The following is a 13,606-nucleotide window of genomic DNA, read 5'->3' on the forward strand; positions in this document are numbered from 1 at the left end:
CTTAGTTAATTAGATAGTTATCTTAGTTTAAAAACATCCCTTTAATTCTTAGGCTAGATAATAAAAAGATAGTAATTACTAGTACTTTTAGTCCTTGTGGATACGATATTTTTGATCTCACCAAAACTATACTACTGTTCGATAGGTGCGCTTGCTTAGTCGAATTTTTAGTTAGTTTAGCAACCATCAAGTTTTTGGAGCCATTGCCGAAGACTAAGATATTAGGAACACTTAATTTTTATTACTTTAGCCATTTTTATTTTTATTTCAATTTAATTTTGTTTTTATTACTAATTTTCCTTTTATTTGCTTTTGGTTGGTTTTTATAGTTTATAACTAGAAGAAACCCGTCAGGACCTCTACTTTTTGATAACGAAATTGAAAGCACAGCTCGTAGAAATCTTAGAGAGATAAGGTGAAGTCTACGGTATATAGACGAAAAGCACGAGAATGATATCAATAACACCAAGGAGATGGCCAAAAATCAAAATAATCCGCTGCCTCCTGTGGTTGCCGTAAATCCAGTGAATCAGAGCCCTGCTCCTCATACTATGTACGAATATGCTAAGCCCAATTTAACAGGAGCTAAATTGAGTATAGTTAGACCTACTATTGCTGCAAATAATTTTGAACTGAAACCTAACATGATTCAAATGATACAATAGTCTGTTCAGTTTGATGGTTTGCAGGATGAGGATCCAAACACTCATTTAGCAAATTTTTTGGAATTTTGCGACACCTTTAAGATCAATGGTATTTCTGATGATTTCGTTCACCTTCGGTTATTTCCCTTTTCATCACGGAATAATGCTAAACAATGGTTGAACTCGTTACCACGAGGGTCAATCACTACTTGGGAACAAATGACCGAAAAATTTCTGCTTAAATATTTTTCGCCGGCTAAAACAGCAAAGTTAAGGAATGATACTTCTTCTTTTGTACAGATGGATTTAGAAACACTTTATGATGCATTGGTGAGATATAAGGATTTATTGAAAAGGTGCCCTCACAATGGGTTACCTCTTTGGCTACAGGTTCAAATTTTCCACAACGGTTTGAATCCCTCAACTAGATAAATGATCGACACAGTTGCTGGTGGAACCATCAATAATAAGACACCTAAAGAGGCTTATGAGTTCATAGAAGAGATGTCACTGAACAATTATTAGTGGCAAGTCATAAAGACAAAGCCGACAAAAGCAGTTGACGTTTTTAACTTCGACTCGGTTACTATGCTTTCAAATCAGGTAGAACTTTTGAATAGAAAGATTGATGGTTTATTTGGTTCTATGCAGGTACATCTAGGAATACAGTGCGATGCAAGTGGAGGTGGAATGAACAATTCAAAATACCTACCCTACGGCCCCAATATGGAAAACGAGCAAATAAATTATATGGGTAATAATCCTCGACCTCACAATAATCCTTACAGTAACACTTACAACGCAGGGTGGAAGAACCACCCAAATTTCTCATGGGGAGGCCAAGGGAATCAAAGACCACCACCCCCTCCAGACTTCTAACAACAACCTTACCAGCAAGAGAAAAGGCCGAACCTTGAAGAGATAATGATGAAGTTTATTTCAGTAGCGGAAACTTGTTTTCAACACACTGAAACAACACTTAAAAATCAACAAGCATCGATTCAAGGACTCGAGAATCAAATGGGACAGCTGGCTAAGATGATTTCAAAAAGACCACTAGAGAGTCTGCCTAGTAACACCAAACCCAATCCAAAAGAGCATGTGAAAGCAGTTACACTAAGGAGTGGGAAATTGTTAGCTCAATCTGAAAAGAAGTTGCCACAAGAAGCTGATAGGAAAGAGGATGAAGAGGTAAAACCTGAAATAAGTGAAAAACTGGTGTTGAGGGAATTTAAACCACCAATCTCGTATCGAGCAAAGTTAAAGAAAGACCACATGGATGCACAATTAGGTAAATTTCTTGAACTTTTTAAATAGTTGTATATTAACTTACATTTTGTTGAAGCTATCTCGCAGATGCCTACATATACAAAATTTTTGAAGGAGCTTCTAACAAATAAAAGAAAGTTTGAAGAGTTGTCTATAATAGAACTCAATGAGGAGTGCTCAGTCATACTCCAAAATAAACTACCAACCAAATTGAAAGATCCAGGAAGTTTTACTATTCCCTACTTAAATGTTCGTTTAAATGTTGAAAAGGCACTAGCTGATTTAGGCGCTAGCATTAATTTAATGCGTTACAAAATGTTCAAGCAACTTGGCCTTGGGGAACCAAAACCTACTAGGATGAGTATTCAACTAGCTGATAGATCTGTTAAATATTCTAGGGGAATTATTGAAGATGTACTCGTAAAATTCGATAAATTCATATTCCCTATTGATTTTGTTGTGCTTGACATGGATGAGGATGTTGAAGTGCCTTTAATTTTAGGTCACCCATTTTTAGCCACTGCTAGGGCTATTATTGATGTAAGTGATGGTAAACTTGTGCTTAGGGTAGGTGACGAAGAGATTATTTTTAAAATTTATAATGTCATGAAATTTTCTAGAGAACAAGATGACTCTGTTATTTTATTGATTATATTGATCATGCTACTCAAGATTCTTTACAGGAAATCATTCATAAGGACACGTTGGAACTGTGCCTTGCCCAAGGAGAGGAGGTAAATGACGATGATTCTGTATTAGGTAAGGTAAAAGCTGAATTAAATTCTATTCAGTCTTCACTGAGACAGAAGAGCTATGAGGGTATTGAGGTAAACAAGGAATTAAAATTAAAACCCTCTGTTGAAGAACCTCCTAAATTGGAATTAAAGCAATTACCAAATCACCTAGAATATGCGTTTCTTGGAAATAACTCCACCTTACTAGTGATTATTGCTTCAGATTTACAGTCAACCAAAAAGGACGAGTTAATTCAAGTGTTGAAGGAGCATAAAAGAGATATAGCTTGAAAGATTTCTGACATAGAGGGGATCAGTCCTTCTTTCTACACACATAAAATTTTGATAGAAGATGAATCTAAACCTTGCATGCAGACTCAAAGACGACTGAATCCTAACATGAAAGAAATCGTAAAAGCCGAGGGAATTAAACTTCTAGATGTAGGAATTACTTATCCTATTTTTGATAGTTCTTGGGTGAGTCCTGTACAAGTTGTCCCTAAGAAATGAGGCATGATTGTTGTGGCTAATGAGAAGAATGAATTGATCCCAACAGGAATAGTCACGGGATGGAAAGTTTGTATTGACTATAGGAAATTGAACGGTGTCACATGAAAAGATCACTTTCCCTTACCATTCATTGATCAGATGTTGGAAAGATTATCTAGGCATATGTATTATTGCTTCCTAGATGGACTCTCTGGTTACTTCCAAATCCCAATAGCTCCTGAGGACCAAGAGAAAACTACATTTACATGTCTATTTGGTATGTTTGCTTATCGACGAATGCATTTTGGATTATGCAATACCCCTGCTACTTTTTAGTGATGCATGTTGGCCATTTTTGACGAACTCGTAGAAGACATTATGGAGGTATTTATGGATGACTTCTCGGTATTTGGTAATTCCTTCTATCTTTGCCTTAAAAATTTAAAACGTGTTCTAATAAGATGTGAGGAAACACACCTTGTACTAAATTGGGAAAAATGTCACTTCATGGTTTGTGAAGGGATTATGTTAGGCCACAAAATTTCTAGCAAGGGGATCAAGGTTGACAAAGCAAAAGTTGAAACTATTGAGAAATTGCCTCCCCATAGTTCAGTTAAGGCTATTCAAAGTTTTTTAGGTCATGCTGGATTTTATAGAAGATTTATCAAGGATTTTTCTAAAATAGCTAAGCCTTTAAGGAATTTACTAGAAAAGGATGTGCCTTTCAATTTCAATCAGGAATGTTTAGAAGCATTTAATACTCTTAAGGATAAATTAATTAATGCTCCAATTATAGTTGCACCTAATGGAATTTACCCTTTGAACTTATGTGTGATGCGAGTGATTTTGCAGTAGATGCGATTCTTGGATAGTGAAAAGACAAGCATTTCCAACTGATCTATTATGCTAGCAAGACATTGACAGCTGCACAAGAAAATTACACGACGACTGAGAAAGAGTTGTTGGTTGTGGTTTTTGCATTCAATAAATTTAGACCATATTTAATATTATCTAAAGTTGTCGTTTACACTGACCATTCAGCTTTTCGATACCTCCTTACTAAAATAGATACAAAGCCTCGACTAATAAGATCGATATTATTATTGCAAGAATTTGATTTAGAAACTCAAGATAAGAAAGGAGCAGAAAATCTTGCAGTAGATCATCTATCCAGATTAGAGAACCCACATCTTAAGGAGCTTGATGAACATGAGATAAATGACTCATTCCCTAAAGAACAACTCTTTGCTATATCTGACTCTGAGGAACCCTAGTTTGCAGACATTGTGAATTATTTAGCTAGTAATGTTACACCAAAAGGGTTGACACATCAGCAAAAGAAGCAGTTCTTTATTGATGTTAAAAACTACTTTTGGGAAGATCCTTTTTTCTTGTATATGTACAGATCAAGTCATCAGAAGATGCATTAAAAAGTCAAAAGCAATTAAAATCTTGGAACATTCCCACTCAGGACTGACTGGACGACATTACAGTGGGACTAAGACAGCACATAAGGCACTCGAATCAGGTTTTTATTGGCCCACACTATTCAAAGACGCCAATAAGTATGTTACTTCTTGTGATAAATGTCAACGAACAGGTAATATCTCCAAACATGATGGAATGCCTCAAATGTATATACTTTCATATAAAATATTTGATGTACGAGGTATTGATTTTATGGGTCCATTCCCTAGCTCATTTGGGAATAAATACATCTTAGTAGCCGTTGATTATATGTCTAAATAGGTGAAGCCCAAGCTTTACCTACTAATGATGCTAAAGTGGTGGTGAGGTTCCTTAAGAAACTTTTCTCTCGATTTAGAACACCTAGAGCTATTATTAGTGATAGGGGTACTCATTTTTGTAATGCTCGATTTGATAAAACCCTTAAGAAATATGGAGTTTACCACAGAACAGCCACCCCTTACCATCCTCAGACTAGTGGTCAAGTCGAAGTAGCAAACCGAGAGCTTAAACATATACTAGAAAAGACTGTAGTGACAAATAGGAAGGATTGGGAAATGAAAGTAGATGATGCTTTATGGGCTTATAGAACTGCTTTTAAGACCCCCATAGGAATATCTCCTAACAGACTTGTTTATGGGAAAAGTTTTCATTTATCGTTTGAACCAGAACACAAAGAATTCTGGGTTATAAAGTTTCTAAACTTTGATCTCAAGCTTGCAAGTGAGAAAAGGTTGATGCAGTTGAATGAGCTAAATAAATGGCGAGCTATCAATATGAGAATTCACGATTATACGAGGAAGCAATGAAGCGCCGCCATGATTCTCGCTTAAAGCAACACAAGCAATTTGAAGCTGGAAACCTTGTCTTGTTATATAATTCAAGGCTCAAATTATTTCCTAGGAAGCTAAAATCACGATGGTCAGGGCCTTTCGTGGTCCAAACCGTTTTTCCATATGGCACAGTAGAGGTAAGTCATCCAACTCAAGGTACTTTCAAGGTAAACGGACATCGTCTTAAACCTTATAACAGTGAGGATTTTAAAGATAATGGAGAGGAGCTAAGGCTCCGCAAACCTGCCTAAATATACCATAAGGCAAAGTCGAGCTTAGACTTTAAATAAGCGCTCTTCGGGAGGCAACCCGAGCACTAACCCCACTAAATAAGTTTATTTTTCTTTCATTCATTTTTCATAGTTTAAATGTAGGTATTTTTGACACCCACGGCCGGGCACACGTGCATGTCCTAGCCCGTGTGCTCACCAAGAGTTGGAGACAAGGGCATGCTTTGAGTCGTGTAAACTATTACATAGTATTGACATTCGACAATAGCAAACACAGCCTAGACACACGGGCGTGTCCATGGCCGTGTTAAAACAGGACAAACATCTTCCCAAGACAGGATGACACACGGGTATGGGACACGGGCGTATCGCAAACCGTGGTGAAACTGCACTTCAAATTCCCAAAAATTGGCAGAGGCACGGAATGCTATAAATCACCATGGCAGTGCGATGCGGCCGTGTAACCCACACGGTTTTGAAACACGGGCGTGCCTGAGGCTGTGTGGGAACCTGAGCACACCTTTTAAAAATTTTAAGTCAGAATGGAAAACGGGCATACTCCACGGCCGTGCTCAAAAGCCGTGGGCAATCCTAACTATAGAACACGAGCGTGGTGGAAGATACACTGGCGTGGGAGAAGCAAACAAGAGAGCACACGACCGTACGAAGTGACCATGCGTGCCATATGGCCTGGACACACGGGCATGTCCATAGGCCGTGGACGATACTGAATTAAAATTTCACGAAAAACACGGGATAGGAGCGAGACACATGGGCGTGGGCCACGGCCGTGTGGTCCAAAAAGTGGCCTGCACGACTGTGGCCCCCTTTTATTTAAAACCCTAACCCTAATTTCCCCACATTCCTATTTAAACCCCTCTATTAATCCATCCCCCCTTCACTATGCCTCCTTCCTACTCTGGCCACTATTTTTCGACGAGCCGCCGAACACTGACACCTTCACTCCTCTTTCCCCCTTCTTTATTTCTTCCTTTCTTTTTCTCCCTCTTTGCTTCTCCATTGCTCATACAACCACCTCTCTTCCCTTGCTCACACAACCACCCATCCCCTCAACTAGACTTCCACCGTTCAGCAGCCATAAACCGTCGCGACCACCACTGACCACCACTATCAGTTTCCTCTTTTGCACCTCTAATTCCTTTACATTATTTTAATTGTATTATTATTATTATTATTATTATTATTATTATTATTATTATTATTATTATTATTATTATTATTACTCTTATTTCTTTATTCTTGTTCTATCTTATTTCTATTAGATTGATATATTGTTATTATTACTATTGCATTACTGATATTGTTGGTTCTTACTCAGTTATAGTTTTCCTTGATAATTTTATGCTTAAGTTAGTTTTGGACATTCGCAATAGTCTACATATATTTTAGGGTCATTTGTTTTGTTGATTTAATTCATATTTTGCTTGCTCATTTATTTATATATATATGTATTTAGTAAGCAATTATTTAGTTTTCTACTAGTATTAAGATTCTACTTATTTCGTCTGGCTGATTAAGTTGCACTTGGATGCTTGTTTCTTATTCGTTTGACTATTATGTTGATTCGTCCAATTGAATTATGTGATTACTTTCACAGGACACTATGACAAACAAAAATGGCAAGAAAACTACCATCACCACTTCGAAAAAGAGGAAGGGCTCAGGAGCGATGTCTTCAAGTGCAACCATTGAGATACGCCACCCATTCCTCCAATTTCCACCAGGACCTCAGGAGGAGTTTTTTCAAATTCTACGTGTCTGGCCCTTTGGCATGGGTCAGTGCATCGACTCGGCTGTATTGGAACAAGTCCATCTAGCTGACTCAGTTCAGGCCCTCCTCGCTACCTCTCATTGGGACCGTTTCTTATACATTATTGAGCCGGCGTACTTTGAGTTCACTTTGGAAATTTGTTCAACATTTTAGTTACAGACGATTATGACAGAGTTTGACGGCCCAGGCACAGTCCAATTCCATATTGGTGGTCTAGTGCGTCAAATGAGTGTCCCAGAATTCGAAGTTACCTTAGGACTTTATACGGACGAATTTATGAAGGCAGACAATTTCCCCCATCTCCACCGTCACATTTATTACACACCTTCCTCTTGTTGGGCATCCCTCATTCCTCTTACGGGCATTTATGACCCTAGCCGCTCCAAGGCATCGGCTCTATCTCCAGTATTACGATATCTCCACGCCCTTTTAGCTCACACCTTAACAGGGCGACAAGAGAACACCAGCGTCGTTAACATTCACGACGCATACTTCTTATAGAGCATGAGGCAAGGGCATGTTTTCGATCTCGGATACTTCATCTCACTTGCCTTTCGCCATCAGACCGAATGACACCGAAAATGTGTCATCAGCATCGGCCCTTACGTGACTCATCTAGCTCGACACTTTGGGCTCCTAAACACATCGGTGCAGTCCTCATCGCTCACACTCATCGGCCAGATGTCCCTACAAGGCATCTCAAGTATGCTCCACATGAGGATGATAGAGTGTTGTCGTGGGTTCGATCCTCCTCAATACCGAATAGCACGAGCCACCGATGAGGATGACCCTGAGGATATTCCTGATGATATCCCTTCATTTTATGAGGACCCACCTTTTCAGCCACAACCGAGTCACAGACCAGTTTATGCGGCTGCTTCATTGACAGATATTTCTGACCACCTAACTAGATTCGAGCAATCTGGCACTCAATGATTCGACAGTATAGAGGCGACTCTGCAACAGATTTGCCAGTATTTCCACATTTCGCCACCAGCACCACCACCTTACCATCCAGATGCTGATGAGGACTTTTGAGTCCATTTATTTTACTTTGTTTTTCTTTTCCTTTTGTTTTTATTTTTATTTTAATTTCATGTTCTAAAAGACTTATATTCGTATATTTTGAATTCCATGTTTATATGGCTATTTCTTTATGAGTAACTATAACAACCCCTTCGATATAACTCCCTAAAACATTACTGGTGATATCGCAGTTTCAAAAGGCTCAGTCGATTGGTGTTACTCTAGAATATACAAACACTCCTACGGGGAAAGATAATCCACGACTGCCATTTTTTGCTCGACCACGACCATAGTCACCACGATAACCTCTTCGCTTGGCGCTATGATTATGGACCCAACCTCTACCACCACCTTCACCTCTGCCTAGTCCTACATGCACATCAGTTCTAATGTCTATAAATCTGCTTTCGCTATTCCATGGACTACATCCAAATTTAGGGCAGTTTCGCGTCTCCTCCTCTTTTATGATATTATGCTTATATTATTATTATTTATCTTTGTACATTAAGGACAATGTACATCTTAAGTGTGGGGAGGTTATGATATTATGATTATTAGAAAATCCCTAAATTACATCTTGTTCTCAAATAATTTTCTCATATTACTATTAGAATAAATTTTGATTGATTTATGATTCTTATTGATATGTTTTGGATTTAAACATAGGTAATTATGCATTGATTATTTAAACTTGAGGACAATAGAGAATCAAGCATGATAAGTTGCAATTTTGAGAATTAAAATTTCTAGGTTATTTCCCTAAATCGAGGTAATATCTTAAAGTTTTGAATTTGTAGGATTGACATCAAAACCCCATAATTTTGGTGAGATTTTGAGCCGTTTAGGGCATATATCTTTCTTGCTGACTTTTATTGATGATTATGAGTGAGTCAATGCTGATTTGTTATTCTAAAACTTGCATCGATTATACATGTCGAGACCACACCTTTGATTTGATATACTGAGATGATAAAGGCACTTAGGTTTAACCCACTTATCCCATAAAAAGCCTACCCACATAATTGCCCCTTAGTGAACCCCTTTGAGCTTTAATCATTGTTTCTTGATTTTCCCCTTAATGATAACCCACAACTTAACCCTTTTTGACTCGTTAAGAATTTTTCCCTTTTTATTGACTCCTTTTTTATCGAGATTGTATTTGATTAATTACCTAACTATGTTCGTCTATTTCAATTGCTGAATTATTCCTTATTATATACTTTCCATTATTGTTCTTATTCTTAAAAAAAAGTATATTCATATTCACATAATTACATATTGTTATAAAGAGCTTGGATAAGTTAAAGTTATTATTTTAAGAAAAAGCTCGCTTCATTAGTTTTGGGTAGTTTTAATTCCGGCACTTGTTTGAAATTTAGTAATTAGCTTTATTTTTCCAAGTTTGGTAATTTATTAAATTAATCTCGATTCTAACCCTATTTTTTAGCATTTATCCACACCTTTAACCCAAACCCCATTACAACCCTATTAAAGACCTCTTGATTTGTGTATCATCTCATTTATAGTGGTGGAGATTTGATTTTCATGCAAGCCTATGGTAATAATTTTTCATGTTTGACTATTGAGTGCTTAATTATTGAACCTTAAACACTATAAGTGATTTGAGTGAATCTTTAGTGAGAATGTCAACCCTTGTTGATTTGAAATTAAAGGTAATTACTTAGATAAAGGGGAATACCTATGATTTTATGATTAAAATGCTCAACTTGGATTGTTTGAAACTTTAATGTTCTTTTAGTTGAATTCTCAATGTATAATTACCTGTAGGATTATTTCGAAACAATTTTTATAAGAATTATAAGTTGAGAAGAATGCATTTTAATTGTGAGTTGAGGATTTTGCTTGAGGATAAGCAAATGCTTAAGTGTGGGGATATTTGATGAACCTCAAAAGTAACATATTTTTAATCCCATGCTTGGCATATTTTCGGATGATTTATCATAATATTTAGTGAATTTGATGCTCCTAATCCTTTAATTTCATGTTTTTATATCCAGATGAGCATAGAAAAGCGAAAAGTGCGAGAAAAAGGCCAAAAATGGATAAAGTAGGTTTATTTCAGTGCTGCACACGGCCCAGACACTTCCACACGGGTAATCCACATGCCCGTGTTAGACACACGGTCAGACCACATGCCCATGTGTAATAGCCGTGTCGACTTAAAACCATATCAAAATTGCACACGGCTTCAGCACCACCACATGGGCGTGCCACACGGTCGTGCCCCTACCGAGACCTATTTCAATTCTACTCGAAAAAGGCTAATTTTGGGCTATTTTGGGCATTCCAAAGACTAGTTAAACACAAGAGAAGAGGATCAAAGAGGACACGGAGAGTAGAAGGCAGAAAATACTCAAAGACAGCCAACGAAATCAGCTCAGAAGCAGGATCTACTTCAAGCTTGAAGATCTCCATTCGATTTCGTTAGAAGTTCTTTGGGTTTCTTTATGTTTAGCTGTTTTCTAAATTTTCAGATGTTTTTCCTAATTGTTATGAACTAAACTCCCTAAATACCTAGGGGAGATGAAACGTAAGACAGATCTTATTACTATTTGAATCATATGATAAATACTTGTTCTTATTCTTAATTATGAGATTTAATCTTTTTTTTAATACTCCAGAATATTAATACATGTTTTGATATGCTTATTCAGTGGAGCAAAAGTCTCTGTTCAAGAGTAAATCTTCCATAATTAAGCGGATTTGCATGCAATCCTAGAGATAGGACAACATAAATCTGCTAGACTAGAATCAAATCTAATAAGGGAGTCCATAGATTGAGTTAATGCGACAATAGAGGTTTTAATTAGGAAGAGATTTTGATTAATCAACCTAGAGTCAGTTGTTTTTAGTCTCAAGAGAGATATTAACATAAGCTAGGGATTCCTACAGATTAAGTCAAGTGAATAAATCGTCTAATTCAGAAGTAATAAGTGAAGTCTAGGTGGATTCTTCCTTGGGTATTGTCTTCTCCATCGGTTTTCCAAAAGTATTTCCCAACTTTAATCTCTGTTGTGTTCTTAGTTAATTTGATAGTTATCTTAGTTTAAAAACATCCCTTTAATTCTTAGGCTAGGTAATAAAAAGATAGTAATTACTAGTACTTTTAGTTCTCATGGATACGATATTTCTGGTCTCACCATAACTATACTACTGTTCAGTAGGTGCGCTTGCCTTAGTCGAATTTTTAGTTAGTTTAGCGACCATCAAAATACAAGCCACTTAACAACACCTATTGACACTTTGAGTTGTAGCCAATTTCTAACAACTTGTTCAGAATTATGTTTATCAATAGTCCTCTCAATATTTTGCAAGGAATTATGAAGATCAAGATAATTTGTCATAGCATTCTTATGTAAAGAATTTGTGTGGTTACCCACATGAGTAACAAAAGGAAATTTAGATCCTTAATTGATCTTCTTCCATGATTGAAATCCTTGGCTTGTAAAAAGTATTTCAATGATGCCCAAAAAGCTTGTTGAAGAGAAAACAATGAAGGCAATACCAAAATAACATTCGAAAAATTCAAATTTTGATGAAGTTATCAATACCTTAGGCCTAGGTATCAATATTTAGCCTTCAATATCAATACAGATGTTAAAAATTATACTAAAATCACATTCTATTTTGAAAAAATTAAGTTTTAAAGACTAGGGATCAATACCTAAACCCTTGGTATCGATACATTGTGTAAATTTTAGGTAAATTTTGGTAAAAATCAGTTAAAAGTTCACTAAAATCCCCAGCAATATATTGGATTCAACTCATCATTTAAGACCAATTCAAGATGTATTTAAACTACTTAAAACAATTCTAAATCAATCACAATTATCACATTAACAAACCTCATTTGCAGACATACTTATAACCTCAATCATTCATTTCATATAGAACCAAAATCCTTCAAATAAAAACCAAAATAGTTTGAGTTTCAAGAGTTTTCATTTTAGTCCCTAACACTTGGCCACACATTTGGTCTACTTATGTGCATGCTATTTTAACTCAAAATATAGTACCTACTCTTGTAGCTCTTGAGGATGTGATGAGATGAGAGATCTACCAGCCTGGCTCTAGCTTTTCAAGTCTAACTGTACCTACGCCTTAAAATAAACGCGTTAAGCTATTGAAGGCTTAGTAAGCACTATAAGAATAAATAGGTAAATTAATTGTAACAAAATTTTTAAAAAATATTCAATTAATACATGCTTAAACAAATACTAAATTCATACAACTGTGCATTTCTTTAACAAAATTTAACTTACCTCAACATTTTGATGATTCACTTTTGTTCACATTTCATATCTTTAACCCATAGTAGATTTTTTTCCTATAAATCAAAAACTTGTTGGTCTTTATCTAACGAAGAACTCTTTCTTAGACCGGTTACCAGAGTAAAAATAATGTAATGAAGGGAAGGGAAAAATGTAACGCCCCAAAATTTTAAGAACTTGTTTGTGGAAATCTGCAGTAGTTAATTTCTGTATCTATGGTTCTGTGTAGTGTGATTAAGTTTAAGGTCTGGAGTTTGAGTTGCATCATTAAAAGTTTTGTTGTTTTAGAATCAACTCGCAAGCACGTATGACTCGCTTAAATTTAATTCTTTGTATAAAGGTGACAAGAATGAGCTTGTTGGTTCACTGGTTAAGCATCTGCTTGTATTCTGTCTGGTTCTGAGTTTGAATCCCATAGCATACGTAAGCAAAATATTTTTGCTAAATGCTGGAGGTCTGGATGGAAATTAATTGATAATCAACTAATGTTAGTTCTTTCTTTTTCTTTTTATTCTTTCTCCACTTTTTCTTTTTTTCGACCTTTCCATTTTCCCTTTATTTGTAGTAAGGAATATGGGCTAGTTAAAGTTACGATGTTAGCATTATCTGTTGGAAGGTTATCGAGTAAGTTTTTATTTTGATTCATTAAATTTTTGGTTTTCTTTTTTTGCTTTGCATAGTATACTTTGAGATAGTTGTTTGAGTGTGTTGCGTGAATCTCTGATAGTCACTCATCTAGTTCCCTATTAGGCGGGGATATTGAGAGTAGCGAACCTCAGCAAGTCAATTCAAGTAATCGTCATTGATTTTTTTGTAAGTTTTGGTTTCGT

The 13,606-nt window shown here is 36.3% G+C and overlaps 1 non-coding gene and 1 pseudogene across 1 annotated transcript; one reads left to right on the forward strand and one right to left on the reverse strand.

The window, feature by feature from the left end:
* The first annotated feature begins 473 nt into the window (after window positions 1-473).
* LOC108477732 (uncharacterized) overlaps window positions 474-13,606 on the forward strand; it is a 44,006-nt pseudogene continuing 30,873 nt past the window's right edge.
* Window positions 912-1,018, reverse strand: LOC128284933 (small nucleolar RNA R71). Its single transcript, XR_008275351.1, has one exon. It is a non-coding gene; the product is annotated as a small nucleolar RNA R71 (small nucleolar RNA).

Source organism: Gossypium arboreum, chromosome 11, assembly GCF_025698485.1.
Source record: "Gossypium arboreum isolate Shixiya-1 chromosome 11, ASM2569848v2, whole genome shotgun sequence".
In the NCBI taxonomy this organism is placed as follows: domain Eukaryota; kingdom Viridiplantae; phylum Streptophyta; class Magnoliopsida; order Malvales; family Malvaceae; genus Gossypium; species Gossypium arboreum.